General features: G+C 45.8%; 1 protein-coding gene across 1 annotated transcript in view; it reads right to left on the bottom strand.

Annotated features, from left to right (window-relative positions):
* Nucleotides 1-17621, bottom strand: part of FAF1 (Fas associated factor 1) — a 516326-nt gene that overhangs the window by 346659 nt on the left and 152046 nt on the right. The gene's annotated exons all lie outside the window — the stretch shown is intronic.

Below are 17621 nucleotides of genomic sequence, written 5' to 3' on the forward strand. Positions count from 1 at the left end.
TAATAGCTGTCTTTTTTGTAAAATGGAAACAATAATTATATTTGCCCAGTGCCTGGTACCTAATAAGTTCTCAAACCTTACACTCAGTATGTCCAAAGCTTGACTCATTAATATTTCCCCAAGCCAGATCATCTTCAATTATTCCTAACATTAGCAACTCAAGCCAGAAACCTGTGGTATTACCCTTGACCCCTTCTTCTCTCTCACCCTCCACATCTTATTAGTCCTTTCAATTTTACCTCCTAAATATCTTTCGGATAAGTCACCCACCTTTTCCCTCTGAAGCTACTACCCTAGTCCAAGCCACAATCACCTCTTGTATGGACTAAAGCAGTAGACTCCTACCTAATCTCTTAACACATACTCCTGTTCCCCTGCATTCCATTCCACACCTCACCTAGAATGAAATTAATAACACAAATGTCTTCATATCATTTTCTTCCATACCTCTTTAATTGCTCCCTTCTGCTCTTCTGATAAATTCTTAAAGTGGACCTATATGATCTAAATCCTATCTTTCTTTCCATCCTCACCATGTGCTATGCTATTTCCATCTCACTATGTTAATAGCCACAACAACCTTTCATTTCTTCTCTCACCTTGATCTTTCCCATTTCATGGAGGAACATTGGCTATTCCCTCTAAGAATACTCTTTCTTCCCCAACCCATCCTCACTTCTACCTTTCTTCTATTTACATTCATCCTTCAAATTTCATACTGAATGTTTTTCAACTCAGAGCACATTTTGCTACCTCAGACTAGGTCCAATCCCCCACTACTATAATTTTTTTTTTCCCACTGTTTTTGTTTTGGCAGCTGGCCAGTGGGTCCCCACTACTATCTATAATCATAAAATTAGAGGTATAATTAATCATTTGACATCTATGTTCCCACTAGAATATAAGTTCCACAAGGACAAAACTCACATGTGTTTTTAATGGCCATATCCTCTGCCCTGAGCTCAAGATTTTATATATAGAATGCATTCAAATATTTACCCAACTAATGAGTAGAGAAATTATTACTTTAAATTTTGGCTTTTCTCTGACAATTTATCATATGTAGTTTCACTTTTTTTGAGGGAAGGGAGGAGGGAGAGAGGGCACATAAGGAGTTCTTCAGTTGCAACATCATTATTATATATATTTTCCACCACCAACAGAACTCAAGACCAGCTCTAAAACATCTTTTTTCTCCCCCTTAATTTAAGGAAAAACTGTGGACCGAGGAAACCTGCTGCACAGGAAGAACAACAATGACCTAAACATGCCTAGTTAAACACTGTTCATACAGTTAAGCAGGAAAAATATTTATATTTATTTCCCTTCTGCATACTATTGCTCCGAACAGTGTTTGTCAAAGCATAGCATACACAGTTGATTTAGCTGAGTTGTGATCAGTCTTTTAAAGATTAGATAAATAAAACAATAGAAATTATCAGTATGTGTCAATAGTTAAAAACCAAGTACAGTTTCATAAAACTGTTGATTTTGTTACGTATTGGTATATGCGTGTATTGGATTCCAAGTATTTATCTCTGTAGGTCACAGCCAAAAATGTTCAGAAGCAACTACGTTAGACCTCACCAGTGTTTAGATACTCCAGTAATTACTGATCCAAAGACAAAATCTTACCCTTTCTCCCAGTTAGCAATTATTATTATTTTATTACATATAAGATGTTGTGGAGCAGTGGAGGGGGAGACGGAGAGGACAAAAGGGTGCAGGATAGGGTAGGAGGAGGAAGAAAGGGAGAGTGGTAGAGGCCCACGGCAACCCAGTCATTCTGGCAGGGGAGCCCAGGATGCTTCCAGTGGAGATTCACTTGTGGCTGGGCCAGATGCAGATGTGAGGGGGGCACTGCTGAGGCCCTTGGCTCCCTACCACCCCAGCTCAGGAGCCCAGGGTGCTTCCAACAGTGGCTCAGTCATTGCTGGGCTGGATGCAGACGTCAGGGGGCGTGGTAGAGGCCCTTGGCTCCCCACTGTCCTGGCTTGGTGGTCATCACTGGGCTGGGTGCTGACATCAGCAGGATGTGGCTAAGGCCCTTGGCCCCCCATCGCCCCAGCTCGGGAGCCTGAGGTGCTTCCGGCAATGTTTCGGTGGTTGTGCTGGGCTGGATGCAGATGTTGGCGGGGGGGGGGGGGGGGTGTGACTGAGGCCCTCAGCCCCCCACCGTCCCAGCTCAGGAGCCTGGGGCTCTTCCAGCAGTGGCTCAGTGGTCATCGCTGGGCTGGATACTGACATCATAGGGGAGTGGCTGAGGCCCTTGGCCCCCAACTGTCCTGGCTTGGGAGCCTGGGACACTTCTGGCAGCAGCCTGGTGGTCGTTGCTGGGCTAGATGCAGATGTTGGGGGAGCATAGCTGAGGCCCTTGCCCTGCCCTCAACCCCAGCTTGGGAGCCTGGGGGGCTTCTGGTTCTTCAAGGTATTACAGGTGTTCTTCAGTGGTGTTAGATCTTTAGTGGTTAATATCAGAACTTTGTCTCTGATCCATGGGTGGTTCTGTGTTTTCTTTCACTTCTGTGTTGGATTATTCACTATTCCTACCACTTAAACTCTGCACTGGAACTAATTTGTTGTCCTTTGTTTACTTCTCAAGTGGGGGAACCAGCACTTGAGCCCTGTGGTTGAGCTAAATTTCTGCTCTGCTGCTGATTCTCTGGGGAAGGCTTTTTATGCAGTTCAGGTTTTAATTGTTGACCTTGTAAGCACTTCCAGGTCTTGTGAGGTCTCGTACACCTGGTTGTGTGGAAACTTTGGTCCAGGCCTGAGTCTTTTCAAAAAATTGTACCCCCTGAAATTCTATATTCCTGACCAGTCTCCACTGAGTGGTCCTGTGCTGACTGGAGGGCAGATCAGCTGTCCATGCTGTTCCCCAATGTTCCCCTGGTGAGACTGTCTCCCCCACCCCTCGTAGTCTAAACACTTCCCATGGGACAGGCCATGCACCAGCCCCTTGCAAAGACTCACCAGCCTCTGAGTGGCTCTTTTTTTCAGTTGTCTGTGGCCCCTCACTCCTATGTGGGTCCACAGGGACCTTGTGAGTGGTCTTGCTGGCCTGAGGGTCACCAAGGCCCTCTTCTCCCCTGTAGCCTCCAAGCAACTTCATATGAAGGGCACAGCTTCAGTTTTTGCCAGCTCTTGCTCCATGTGCTCACCAGGGCCAGCCTTGAAATGGCCGGGGCTTGAAATGGTCAGAGTGATCCTATCGTTCTCTCATCGTGGCTTCTCCTGCCTTCATGAACTCTGTAGGTCTCTCCTCCTCTTCCCCTGAGCTCTAGCAGCCCCAGCTTGGCAGTCGTTGCTTTTTAATAGTTGTAAATAGGTTGATTGTGGAAGAGGGTTACGCTGGGTACCGTCTATTCTGCCATCTTGACCAGAAGTCCAAGAAAGTAATCTTATAAGGAAGACATGGGAACAGAGAAAGTGTCCAAAGTAGGAAAGAATGCCACACTGTTTAAATCCAAAGCAAACTCCTAAATATCTATGAACAGAATCTGTGCAGTGACCCTTCACTCTAAAGATTGTCACAACTTTTTAGAAACCTAAGAAAAACAGTTCAAAGTAGTAAGCTGGTCACTGACATTTTTCTTTGACTCCAAATCCAGCCTTCCATCTAGTCTATTCTGTGATGCTGGGGCCAAGATTTTGCAAAATTATTTTTTCCTCCGCTAGATAGTTTCCTTTTAGATTCTGCCAATAGGAGATACTACACTGAGATTAGTATTTAGGAAGAGGGGAGACAAGACCCTGTAGGTTCCAATCCTTTGTTTTTCAGCATTCTTATAACCAGCATCATGACATTCCCTCAGAAATCAGCAGTAGCCAGACAGCGTAAATTTGCAGAGGTCTGATCTCCAGGTCCATGGGGCCCCTGGGAGCTTTAGAGTTCTGTCAACCCCTTTGTTCCCTAAATCTAAGAGTGGTAACTTCCTCTAGCAATTATTATATCCAGGTTACCTCCATTTTACCTCTTTGATCTTTTAGTCCTTCCGTACCTGTATAAGCACTCCTACATTAAGTATTTCAGCAGAGGGAATTGAGAGTAATTTCATTTTCCTGACGGGATGGATCCTAATACAGTGAAAGGGTCTCAGGAAACATACCTTCATGTGAGGAGCTGCCCGAAATCGCCATTACAAGATGGCGCTGATTTCCGGTGGAGGGCAGGGCTGCTCGGTAACACGCCTGGGCCGATTAGGCAGCCACCAATAAGGTAGGAGCACGTCCTAGGCGAGGAGCAGTCTCTATATAAAGGGCGCGGGTTCCCTCGCTCGGGGTCTCCATTTTTGGCAAGCTTATGCTCTCCCTCTCAAGATGCATTAAAGCTGATCTGCAGAAGGATCCTTTGTGTGCCGCGTCGTTCTTGCTGGCGAGACGGTAGCGCGGGACATTTGGTGCCGAAACCCGGGAACTTGTGTCATCGTCAGCACCTTCGGAGACCCCCTGGAGACAGGGAGGATTCAGAACTGCAGGAGGGTAAGTTCGGAGAGGTATGCCTGTTCTTGGTCTGGGGTTAATCCGGTTGGTTTAAAAGGTTTTGAAATCGCCCGTTGGTGTGGTCAGACTGACGTAGATAAGCAGCTGCACCAGAGACCTGTGTGAGCCTCTAGTACGTAAGGGAACGGCGCGTCTCACAGCGCCTCCCACGGAGTGGGGCGCGTTATGGGTTCCACTCAGTCCATGGTTACCGCGTTAGAGGCCGTGCTGAGACAACGTGATATAAAGGTAGGGGGCCGTGTGCTCAAAAATTTTGTAAAAGAGGTAGATCGTGTAGCGCCGTGGTTTGCTTGTTCCGGCTCCTTGACTTTGAGCTCTTGGAACAAACTAGGCAGAGACCTTGACCGCAAGTACGCGGAGGGAGACCTCCGTCAGGGCACCAAGACCATTTGGAAGTTTATTAAAAATTGCTTAGAAGATGAGGGCTGTAAACCGGTAGTGATAGTAGGGCAAAATACATTAGAGGAGGTCCAAGACAGCATGTCAGAAACTGAACGGAGTGAGAGGATGGGTACCCGCAGGAGGAGAGACGTCTCCCATAAGAAAAAGGGCCCTCCCGGTAAGTCTACGGACGAGGGAGAGATTCTCAAACAACAAAGTGACACTCCCGGCACATCTGCCGGTAAAGGAGGGATTTCAAAACCCAGACAAAAGTTGGAAGGGAAAGAAGGAGGCCTCTACCCTATGCAAGAGCTGGGGGCCTTAAAACAAGAATTAGAAGATTTAAATCTGGATGAGTCCGACTCCGATCCCCTCAGCCCTAGTGAGGAATCCGATTTGGAGGAGGAAGCTGCCAGGTACGAGGAGGAGAGATATCATCCCGACAGGCGGCGGAGACCACTCGGGGAGTGGAAATGCCGGCCGCCCCCAGTGGCCCCCGCACGGCCTGCGCCTTCGGCGCCTCCTCCTTACGTGCAGTCTTCTAATCCCTTCTCATTCCTCTCTGATAAAGTGAGGAAAAAGGTTCAAGCTGCCTTCCCAGTTTTTGAGGTTGAGGGCGGAGGGAGAGTTCATGCCCCCGTCGAGTACACCCAAATTAAGGATCTAGCAGAGGCGGTTAGAAAATATGGTGTAAATGCCAATTTTACTCTAGTAATGCTAGAAAGGTTTGCTGGTGTGGCTATGACACCCGCTGACTGGCAAATGTTGGCTAAGGCAGCGCTCCCTACCATGGGTCAATACATGGAATGGAAGGCGCTATGGCATGAGGCTGCACAAGCTCAAGCCAGGGCAAACGCTGCTGCACTGACCCCCGAGCAGCGAGATTGGACCTTTGATATGTTAACAGGCCAGGGCCCATTTGCCGCTGATCAGACGGCTTTCCCATGGGGTGCTTATGTTCAAGTTTCTAACACTGCCATTAAGGCTTGGAAGACACTCCCTAAGAAAGGGGAAACCCCGCCCTGGACGGGCTGCCAGTCCAAGAAGACGGGGTGGGCAGTGAAAAATCAATTTACCTTTTCGCCTTATATAGGAACCCAGTATAATGTTTCTTTTGCAGGATACAATTGGACATATCAAAACCCCACGATGGCGACCAGTTCAAACCCTTTTGATGTTTGGCTGTTATGTGGGGTGAATGGCAGCTGCACGGACCTTTCACCGTTCGCCTTTTCAAAAGGCGGTGGTTGGGGAAATGCCTCTTTTGAGTGGAATGTGACTGAGTCCTTTGAATCCACTGTGTCCATAAAACAGCTTGGAACAAATTACTCTGTCCCGCCAACACCAGTTTGCCTTTATCCTCCTTTCATGTTTATTTTAAGTAATATTAGTACTGAGGGGAGTCAGGTCTCTTGCAATAATGATACTTGCTTTTATGCACAGTGCTGGAATGCTACGCTATTTGATTTGGCAATAGTTGCTCGGATGCCTAGATGGATTCCTGTCCCAGTAGAAGCTCCCAATACTATGACTTTGTTCAGACAAAAGAGGGATTTTGGTCTCACTGCGGCAATAGTCGCCGCCGTATCCCTGGCAGCGGGTGCAGCCACAGCTGCTGCCGTCTCCTTGACTACCACGGTACAGACTGCCACCACGTTAAATAATTTGTCCTCCGGAGTAACACAAGCCCTGGATTCACAAACTGCGATAAACGCTCAACTGAGGGGAGGATTAATGGTGGTTAACCAGCGGGTGGATCTTGTGCAGGAACAAATAGACGTTTTATGGCAAATTGCTCAATTGGGGTGTCAATGGAAATATTCAGGGTTATGTGTCACCAGTATCCAATATAAAAAGTATACCAAAGCTGCAAATTTGTCTAAACAATTATCCCAGCATCTTTCAACAGGTTGGACGAGAGAATTTGACAACCTGATAAACCAGCTGCGCATGGCCATTGTGTCCGTGAATTCAACAAGAGTGGATGTCTCCTTCGCAGCCGGACTGTCCTCATGGATTAAAACGGCCGTGTCCCACTTCAAGGAGTGGGCAGGAGTGATTGGGGTTGGCATGTTCTTATGTGGGGGAACTGTGCTCCTACTATGGTTGGTCTGCAGATTAAAAGCCCAGACCCAGAGAGACAGGGTAGTCATCGCCCAGGCATTTCTAGCCCTGGAACAGGGGGCCAACCCTGACGTTTGGCTGTCCATGCTTAAGGATTAGCCTGCTCTGACTCCCCTTCCCCCTTCCTGTTGGCTGGCCTCCCTGAAGCTTGTTCAGAGGAGTTCGCCCTTGCTCAAACAGGTCTATGTGTAACAACAGGCTCCAGTGTGTCCAGAGACGGGCAACTTCCCCCAGACTTGAACCAACCTAAGACATGGTGCCCGGTGGCGATAGGGTCAACCTATGACGGGTAAGGTCAAAGTCTGTGGAGGGACGACCTAGGACAGGAACGCTGGCTAATTTGTCCGCGACCGCCGAGCTTGTACCAGCCGCTTTAAATGATAAAAAAGGGGGAGATGTGAGGAGCTGCCCGAAATCGCCATTACAAGATGGCGCTGATTTCCGGTGGAGGGCAGGGCTGCTCGGTAACACGCCTGGGCCGATTAGGCAGCCACCAATAAGGTAGGAGCACGTCCTAGGCGAGGAGCAGTCTCTATATAAAGGGCGCGGGTTCCCTCGCTCGGGGTCTCCATTTTTGGCAAGCTTATGCTCTCCCTCTCAAGATGCATTAAAGCTGATCTGCAGAAGGATCCTTTGTGTGCCGCGTCGTTCTTGCTGGCGAGACGGTAGCGCGGGACACCTTCACAGATAGAATTCTGGAATTGGCTTGACTATGTCCTTGACTTTCATTTCACTGTTAGTGCCTCGCCAATGGAAAATGGGATACTAGTGATCCATGCCATGCACTGGCACATGATTAATTAAATTACCACTTGTAGGTAATTATGATGATATGCCCATTGAAACAAGTGCCCAAGGGGACCAAATGACTGTTTGGTTTAAGTACTATGGTAGTAATAATGACAATAAGGACTATAGGATGGCTGTTTCTGACTCTGAGCTTACAGAAGAAAATTACACACTCAGGGTTTTTAACTTTCAGCTAAAATCATGATAAGACAGCTATAAAGTTTTGAAAATAGTCCTTTTAAAAGAGTTTATTTCTTGTAACCACAGGTATGACCCCCTGCTGAGAATTAGGTCCAAAATTTAATTCCGTAGATTGGAGAATTACAGTGAAAGTTGAATAAACATATTTCTAAGTCGCTTTTGTGAAAGTTAAGGCACTGTTTTGAAAGGAGTGAGACCCTAAAGATGCAAAATGGAGATACCTAGGTGGGCTTAGGTGAAGGTTAGAATCTATAACCCCCAGAATCTCTCTGAGCTTCTTTTACAAGCAGAAACAGCTCTTCCTTCCATACCTGTAAAGGCTAGCCTCCACTTGACTGAAAACTCTGTTAATACTTTTACTTAAAACAGTTGTCTCAAAAGGGAATATCTCTTCTGAACACCTACCCTCACCATTCCTTATACTCTCTAAAATCAGACTTAGGCATACTCTAAAAGAATAAGTACAATGTCTTAACAAAAAGGAGATTATTTATATACAAAAATATTTATAACATTTTGATAAATTATATCAGCAAAAACCTGGGGAATAGGTATGGAATGATTTGAAGTGTGTTTGACCAAATGAGTTTGGATAGGGCCAGATATAATGTGTTAGCTTAAGCAGCTATATATACCTCTAATAGTTCTCTTGTTGGCTGAATGGAACTTAAGTCCCAAAAGTCTACATTTAATGAGGATAGAATGCCCTAACTTTCCTAGTATAACATAGAAGAAATCCAGATGCTTAAGAAAACAGAAAAGCAGGAGTAGATTTATCATGTATAACCTGGATATACAAACACCCCACTACTACATCATCCAGAGGTCCTGGAAGACATTGCCAAAATACATTAGTAAGGGAATTTGCATTCTTGAAAAACTCTGTGGTAGCCGTCTTCTGTGGGTTGGGAATGACATGGGGACACGAGACCATTGAGAAAGACTCCCAAATGGACAAAATGAAATCCCAGGGTGGCAAAGGTGGTCAAATGGCAAAATTCAATGATAAGGAAAAGGTGGGATCAACTACACTAACAGATAACATGGACAAAAAGTGGCAATGAGAAGGTTTTGACCTGCAGGGACCTTTAGTAGTACTTAACTGAACATGGTATTTCTAAGGAACAAAATTAAAAGTCAGTCTCCTAAAATATTACTTGATCTATATGAACAGTGGAAACCCTAGACCTGGCTCTGCTGCACTGTCTTTTGGGGGAACCAGGCCTCCTTTAATCCAGGGACTTTATGTCTGTAAACCAACTTGCGCTTGGAAACTGGGAGTGATTGTGACTCTCTATTGTGGTTCCTGAGGTCAGGATTTAGGTTGCCAGGACAGGGGTTTCCAGATGATTAGGACTTGGAAAGAATAAAATGGGAAAATTGGGTGATGAGGAAGTATAGGGAAAAGATATGGAAATGGATCTCTTAGAATGGACACAGAATACAAATACATTTGTTTCCCAGGTGAATGTTCCCTAGAGGCCACCACTGAAGAAAAGCCTTTAAATAACATGGGTCAGAAGACATCATTCAGTCAGCTTTTTCAAGTTGATACTGAAGCTGCTCAATACATTAACAGACAATGTGGCCATGCCAACAGGGATGGAAATTAAGCATGGGTACAGCAACACAAACTTCCCCTCATCAAGGGTGAATCTGGCTAGAAAAACTATGGAGTGACTAAATTGTGAATGACAGAAACTAATATTGAGTCCCCAGTACGACACCATTCCCCAAGAACCTGGTAACAGATTATTTCCATCATGGAGGGGGCAGTGATCTGTCTTCACTGAAAAAGACACTTTTCTGGACATAAAATTGACTTCCCTGCAAGCAGTGCTTCTGCCAGCACCACTATTTATGGACTTAGGGAATACATTATTGATCTATGGCTAACCACACAACACTGGTTTTAACTAAGGAACTCACTTCACAGCAAAGGAAGTGCAGCACTGGCCTCATTCATGTATGACATTACCTAGAAGCAGCTAGCTTGACAAAACGGTGGAATGGCTTAGTGAAGACTCAGTTATGGCACAGTTTAGGAGATAACATGAAAGCCTGGGGCTCTACCTTACAGGATGTGATATATGCTTTATATCAGTAACCAAACACAATTCTATCTACTGCCAGAAAATAGGATATGGGAATTACGTGGTGGTAGTGGCTTCTCTTATTATGCCTAATAACTTACCAAATTTCTGTTTCATGCAACTTTGGGCTCTTATGGTTCAGAGATCATAGCTCCCATGGATGTAATGTTTCCACAATACTTCCATTGAATTAGAACTTGAGAATGTCAACTGGCCATTTTGTACTCCACACAGCACTCAATCAACCAGCAAGGGAAGGGATACTGGCTGAAGTGACTGGTCCTGACTACCAATAAAAAAATTGGTTTGCTGCTGCACAATGGATTATGTCTAGAGTCCAAGAGATTTTCTGGGGCATGTCCAATAATAAGAGCTAATGGAAAATTTCAACTAATAAAACAGAGAGGTATACTGAAAATTCTGACTCTTCAAGAATGAAGATTTAAGATGTCCCATCAGGTTAAAAACCCTCATCATTTGAGGTTCTGGTTGAAGACAGAGGAAATATAGAATAAACAGCAGAAAAAGAAACTGAAAATATCAACTACAGCCTTATGATCAGAAACAGAAACAAGGACTTTAGCAGCATGCGTGGACACACGTGCGCGCGCGCACACACACACACACACACACACACCAACTTTCTTCTTACAGTTTGCACTCTGATCCTATCAATATCATCCTAGCAGTGATATATCACCCAAACAACGGCACCCACTTTGTCTTAGCATTAGCCACTGACGTTAGCTCCTAGCTTTTTTCAGCACTTTTTGCACAAGCCTCTTTACATTCTGTCAGAGCTACTAATATTAGATGAGCAGGACTTCCTTCTCATATGTCTGATGCCAAGTTCCTAGGGCTCTTCTTCTGAGTTTCAATATTCTATTAACCTCAACTTTACTTCTTTCCTTTGTTCCTCCAGCACTTTCCTTTGTGTCCTTTGGGGGTCATCATGGGGCTCTCCCTGGTAGGCTTATCCTAGCCACAGCTTCTTGACCTGGAGTGGGTACGTCAACCCTGCCCACTCTTCAAGGGATGCTGCAGCTATGAATCTGCTCCTGTCCGGGCTCTCTTCCTCACCAACTAGGAGAAGCCACCCCCATTTGGGCCTAGTGGTCTAGCTGCTTCCTGAAGTCATTATATCTAGGTTATCTCAGTATCCCTTCATGCTTTCAAATTTCTCCACATTTGTGTAACTAATTCCCTCTGTTGAAATTCTTAGTGTGTTTTTCCACCCTTTCCCAAGACCTAACTCTAAGGATAGTTTAACATTTTTTATTACATCAGACTATTTGGTATGTTTGCCAACCACAAGGAAATTTTTTTAAAAGTTATCACTTGGGAATTTTCATATTAGCTATACCTACTCTGTTTCAAGATCAATCAAAAATGATGAATTCAAATTGTGAATGAAGAGTTTTTCACTAGCAATCCAAAAAAAAAAAGAGGAAAAGAAAGATTCTGCCGGTTAATAAATAATCCCATCAACTTTCACTCATGTTCAATGACATCCAAAGAATGCAAAGGCAACCAAAATTGTTAACTCAAAAAAGAATAAATGCATTTTTAAAATTTTTCATGTGTGAAAACTACCATTCTATAATTTGACCTTTTTACTATACTTTTCTATTTTATATATATATATATATATATATATATATATATATATATATACTTTTTTTTTTTTTTTAAGACACTGATTGGCAAGGGAAACTCTATGGAGAAATCTATTTTACATCTAAACTTCAACTAAAAGAGTGTTTTTATCCTTACTCAACTTTCCTCTACAAACCATCCAGGTCCTTTGAAGGCAGTAAACAAAAAGGAAAGTAAACAGGAACTCTGCACTTGTTTATTATTTCAATTTTTGAAAGTCTATCCCATGGCAAAATCTTTGGGTATCTCTCTGTTGGGAAAATAGAATAGTTTGGTCAGGGCCCTTGCCTTGGGTCCCACTGGGTGTGGTTCAGCACCCTTTGTAAGCAAATTGTACGTGTGTGTAGTTAGTCTGCATGTGTGCCAATGTATCTTTTTAGTTTTGTTGCTATTCTTGTGTTCTGCACAGAGAGCTTCAGAGAGAGAGAGAGAGAGAGAGAGAGGTAGAGAGAGAGTAGAGAGTAGTTTTAGTGAAGCAGGCAGCAGGGTGTTGGCTTCAGGCGTCCACCAGGCGCAGCCACGCTTTTCCAAACCTACGGCTTCCAAGGACATTTTGGCTGGTTACCTAGCTCATAGGCCTGTGTGTAAGTGGTCTGGTGACCCAGCCTGGCATGTGTGGGGTCTGGGGACCCAGCCTGTGAACAGGCTTGAGGGGTCTGTGGGCTCCAGACCCAGCCTTAGCTCGACAATCGGCCCAGTAGGTGCAGGATTACCAGCAGGTAAAAGAAACTTACAACTGGTGTGGTCAAGTAGCTTTGCAATTGGCATCACGAACAGGATTAAAGACATTAGACATAGCCAGACAAATTGGCATAGTTGGCAGGATCACACCACAGTTGGCATAGTCTGCGACAGGATTCTGAACAGCTACATGAGCTGAAAGCCCTTGGAAGAAGGAGGAAATGAGGCTATCCTTGAGCCTGTGGTGCCCAGTGGCTACTTTTCTGCTGACCAGGACCTGACTATTGCTCACTATGGTCCAAACTGATCAAGATTTGCGGCAGAAAGCAGAGTCCTTGGAAGCACGGAAGAATCACCTGGAGGATGACATGTGCGACTGGGCACTCCTGCCCCTCACACCAGGGAAGATGACCAACCCAGTGGTGAGTTGGGGGAGACTGTGCATCTCCAGGCATGACCTGTGGTCCACAAGAAATTGAGACAGTAAAGCAGCAGAAACAGGGAGAGCCCCTGGCGGCTGCAGCTATGAGACCTAGGGGTGGATGATGTAACGTGCTTTAGAGACGATGTAGTAAACACATGTTGCGTTTGTCTGAAGGCAAATGGCTTGAAGGGTGCCACTTAAACCTGATGGCCGGCCAGATGCCGTAAAACTCGAGAAAAGAGTGCCACATGCAGATGGGCAGATGACCCGAGGATGGGTGCCTCTGCAGAATTTCAAGTATGTTTTCGACTGCTGAAAAAGTGGAAAAGTTAGTCTCCATTACTACACACCTGTCTTGGTGGCAGCAGTTACAGAAAGAGCAGCGGATGTGCACAGAGGCAGGGCAGCCACTCCCTGATGGACTGGGCAAATGCAGATGTTTGAACTGTGGGAGAACGCTGAAAAAAACTGCCTGAGACTGAGTAAATAGCCGGTGTAAGCCGAGCTGATTGAAGTAATTCAAAAGCCAGAATTTAAAAGAGAAGCTGAGAGCAGGAGAAAAATGCAAGGGTGAAGCAGATAAAATGTTTGCTAAAGACATTATTGAAAGGAATCAAATTCAGCACCAGTTAAAGGATGAGACACAAACACAAGGCAGCTTGCCAGAGAAGGGTTTTTTATTCAGTGGGCACATCTGCTTTTATAGGGTTAGAAGAGAGCTGATAGGTTTGCTGAAGACACGGGGTGTTCGGGGATTGGATGGATTGCATTGCTAAGGGGCCAGGAGCAGGGAGCCTGTGCTGATTGGTGTGGGATTCGCGTCGGGGAAGCAGAAGGCGGAAGAGAAGGGTAGCCAGCACCATGATGGGGCGCGGCCGAAAGAGTTCTAATATGACCTAATATTCCTCCCTTTTTGTTTTGTTAGGAAAAGGGCAACGTTTCTCTTTCTGGCTACTTCCTGCTGGTAGGGGGCGTTGTTTGGGAAGGGGTTGGAGTGTCAGGGAGGAATAAGGTCAGGAGACCCCATAATATGGTGGAACATAAAAGAATCTCCTGGGGGGGTGAAATGGATGAAAGTTCCCTGTAGCCATAAGTCGATAATCTGTTGAGTCCACTCCTGATGTATAAAAACCGGGTGTAGTAGCCAGGCATCGGAGGAAAGGGCATCTAGGAAGGCAATCCATCGCGTCCTGTATGTTTCATCAGCATGTGGTGAGGAGTTTCCAAGAAGAGGCGGAGGGTTCATCAGTAGCTAGGAGTTGGTAGTTTCTAAGTAAAAGCTGGTTAAAAGTCTGGTTAGAAATTTTGCCCACTTGGGTTTGCAAAAACTTGAGTATACAAGGTAAAAAAAGGCATACCAGAAGGATTACAGAGAGGGGGCCAAGGATGGGCCAAACCCAGGTTAGGAGAGGGTTGGACATTACAGAGGAGAATGGGCTGGAGTCAGATGGGGCACGCAGGCTGGTAGCTAATTCAGTGAGTTTAATGATGTTATTTTCTACCACACCTGATTAGTTAATATAATAACAACATTCATCTCTTAGGAAGAGGCAGGTGCCACCTTTTTCCGCTGTGAGCAGATCGAGGGCTCTCCTGTTCTGGAGGGTCACTTGGGCCAAAGAAGTTATTTGTTTTTGTAGGGAGGTTAGAGATTCTGCCATGGATGTGAGGCCCTTTCTAACCTGGATTTAATATCTTGGACAGCTCACAGAGAGTGGCCCAGGGCTCCTCCCGAGAGGCCGGCACTGGCTAAGACATACCAACCAAGATAGGGAGGAAAGCCGCTCTTTTCTGTTGGTCTGGGGGATTAAGAAGGTGAAACATTTCTGAGCTGGTGTATAGGGTGAGCTGGGGAACAACAGTTACAAGAAGGCAAGGAGAAGTTATGTTGGGGAGGGAAGTGGTGATAAGGGTTCCATTGCACCAAGAAAAGGTTCCAGGCAATGCATGAGTAGTATTTATGAGGTTGAGACTGTATTGGCAAAAGGGGTCATTGAAAGATTTGAAAATAGTGGGGCCACAAAGGCATGTTCTAGGGAGGAGGGTATGGTTGCCATCCTCAGGCTCCCACAAAGGAACATTGGGTAGGGGTGAAGAGGGCAGTGGGGCCTGGGAAGGGTTTGGACAAAGGAGTGAGTCGGTGTTGTTGACTGGGACAGCAGCAGGCAAGGGGCGAGCCAAGGAGGCGCACAAAAAGCAATTTCCGGGGGAATTGGATGGAACAGTCTGGTTTTAAAAGGACAGGGTATCGGAGATGATCTGTAACCAAGTATATATAGGGGAGCCCGGGGCATGAAGGGAAGGGGCATTTTCTAAAGAGGATATGATGTTCTATTCATGATGTTTTATGTCTGTAGAGACAAGAGATATAGGGTCGTGAAGAGGAACATACTCATGGGATATTTCAAAAGTTCCGCAGGGGTGTGAAGTATAGCCATTACAGTAAACAGAAGCAAGGACTCTGGTAGCCCATCAGCTCTCCCATGAGTCCTGGATGGTTAAAGAACACTGTCGTTTGCCGCCACACTGAAAAAGTCTCCTACCAGTAGGCTGTCCCATATACCCTAACCCCCAGTGGATCTTACATGACCAATACGGACAGCCGCCATAGGTGTCAGGCCACCAGCAGCAGTAATCGTGGGTCTGATCAAAGAGGAGGCAAAGGTAAGGGCGGTTGGCTTGTTTAACTAACTTAGAATTGGAAAGAGTGATAGTGACAGCCTCAGAGCAACCTTTGATGGAGCAGTCTGCAGTAGCGGTCAAATGGGTGACTTTGGTGTTTGCTGTGTGTGTGTATGATTCTCTCACCTTAAACCTCCATACGTAAGATGGAGAAGAAGAGGAACTTTGAGGAAGTATAAAGAGAAAGAGGAAGAGGATGTTAAAAGTGTTAAGAATACTAAGAGGGAGCATCCTTGTGATCAAGGGGAGGAAGAGCAGGAATGTGGGAAAATCGCAATTTCAGGGGATTAGATGGGTCCGGAGTACAAGAATAACAGGGAGAAGGAGTAGATGGAGGGGAGCCTCGGGACTCTTCTGAGATATCCTGGACACCGGTGGGGACAAGGTTCCGGGTGTCTGGTTTTAATCTAGATATGTGAATCCAGGGAGTAAAACAGTTACCAGGTAAAGAGAGTTTGGCGGCTGTAGGGGTGCAAAAAATAACTGGGTAGGGGTCCTCCCACTTGGGCGTGAGAGGTCCTTTTTCTTCCGGGGAGTTGTAATATACTAGTTGTCCAGGGTGGAGAGGCGAGAAGTTTTGAGAGGAAGCAGGGTCAGGAAGAAGCCAATCTTGAAATTTCCAAAGTTCAGAGCAGAGATGGAAAAAGAGAGGTAAATTGAGGTCTGGCGGTACTGGACTCTGTGAGGGAGTGAGTCCTGGAGGTAAGAGGGGACGCCTGTACATTATTTCAAAAGGAGACAACAGAGAGGGTTTTTTTTGGAAGAGCCCTCATCCTGAGTAAGGCCAACGGGAGTAGCTGAACCCAGTCCAGGTGTAGTTCTAAGGATAATTTTGTTAAAATATTTTTAAGAGTTCTGTTGGATCTCTCTCCCTTTCCGGAAGCCTGGGGACGATAGGGACAGTGTAAGTGCCACTGAAAAGAGAGAGCTTGGGAAACTTTCTGGGTAATCTGAGAGATAAACTCAGGACCACTGTCTGACTGCAATGAAGTGGGCATTCCAAATCTAGGGATAATCTGAGAGAGAAGAATGGACGCCACTGTAATAGCCCTTTTATTAGATGTGGGGAAGGCCTCTACCCATCCAGAGAAGGTAACTACGAACACTAGGAGATATCTAGTGCGTTGTACAGGCGGCATGTTAGTGCCATCCACCTGCCAATCAGCTGCAGGTGTGTGACCTCTGGCCTGGTGGGAGGGGAAAGGTTTAGGTTTTAAAGGAGTGTTGGGGTTAGTGCGCTGGCAGACTTTACAAGTAAGGTAAATTTCCTGTAGGAGGGCTTTATCTAAAGGGGTGAGCGTAAACAAAGTTTGTAAAAAGATTGTTAAAGTTTGGGGGCTAGTGTGGAAGAGAGCATGTAGAAGCTGGAACAGGGCCGTATTGTCTGCGGGGGGGTATGTCAGTGAGGGCGGCTAAAAGGTGAGCAGGTTTATGTTCAGGATTCATGGCCACTGTTCGTGCAGCCGCATCGACCCTGGAATTGCCCTGTGTGACAGGGGAGTTGTCTTTCTGATGAGACTTGCAGTGAACTACCCCTAGCCGGACGGGCAGACGAGAGGCCTCTATGAGTTTGGTGATAAGGGATGAATTAGTGATTGAGTTTCCTTTTGTGGTGAGTAGGCCCCGTTCCCTCCACACAGCAGCATGGGACAACAGGATGTGGAAAACATATTTGGAGTCAGTGTAAAGCATGAGGAATTTACCTTGGGCTAAAATACAGGCTCTTGTAACTGCTATAAGCTCAGCCTGTTGGTTGGTAGTGCCTGGGGGTAGGGGTTTGGCTTCTATGATTTCGGTGAGAGAGGTTATGGCATATCCTGCATAATGGGCAGAGTCCTGTCTGAAAGAACTGCCGTCTGTAAACCAAATGTAATCGGGATGAGAGAGAGGTCCTTCTGAAATAGAGGAGTGACAGGGCAGGAAGTTTTCTAGGGCCTCCAGGCAATAATGGGAAGGGGTGCCTATACCTGAAGAACAAGGTATGGGAAGTAAAGTGGCAGGATTTAATGGGGGGCACGGAAGAAAGGTGATGTCAGGGTTTTCAAAGAAGGAGGTGAGAAGGGACAAAACCCTGGACGGAGGGAGGG

This window comes from Cynocephalus volans, chromosome 8, assembly GCF_027409185.1.
Source record: "Cynocephalus volans isolate mCynVol1 chromosome 8, mCynVol1.pri, whole genome shotgun sequence".
In the NCBI taxonomy this organism is placed as follows: domain Eukaryota; kingdom Metazoa; phylum Chordata; class Mammalia; order Dermoptera; family Cynocephalidae; genus Cynocephalus; species Cynocephalus volans.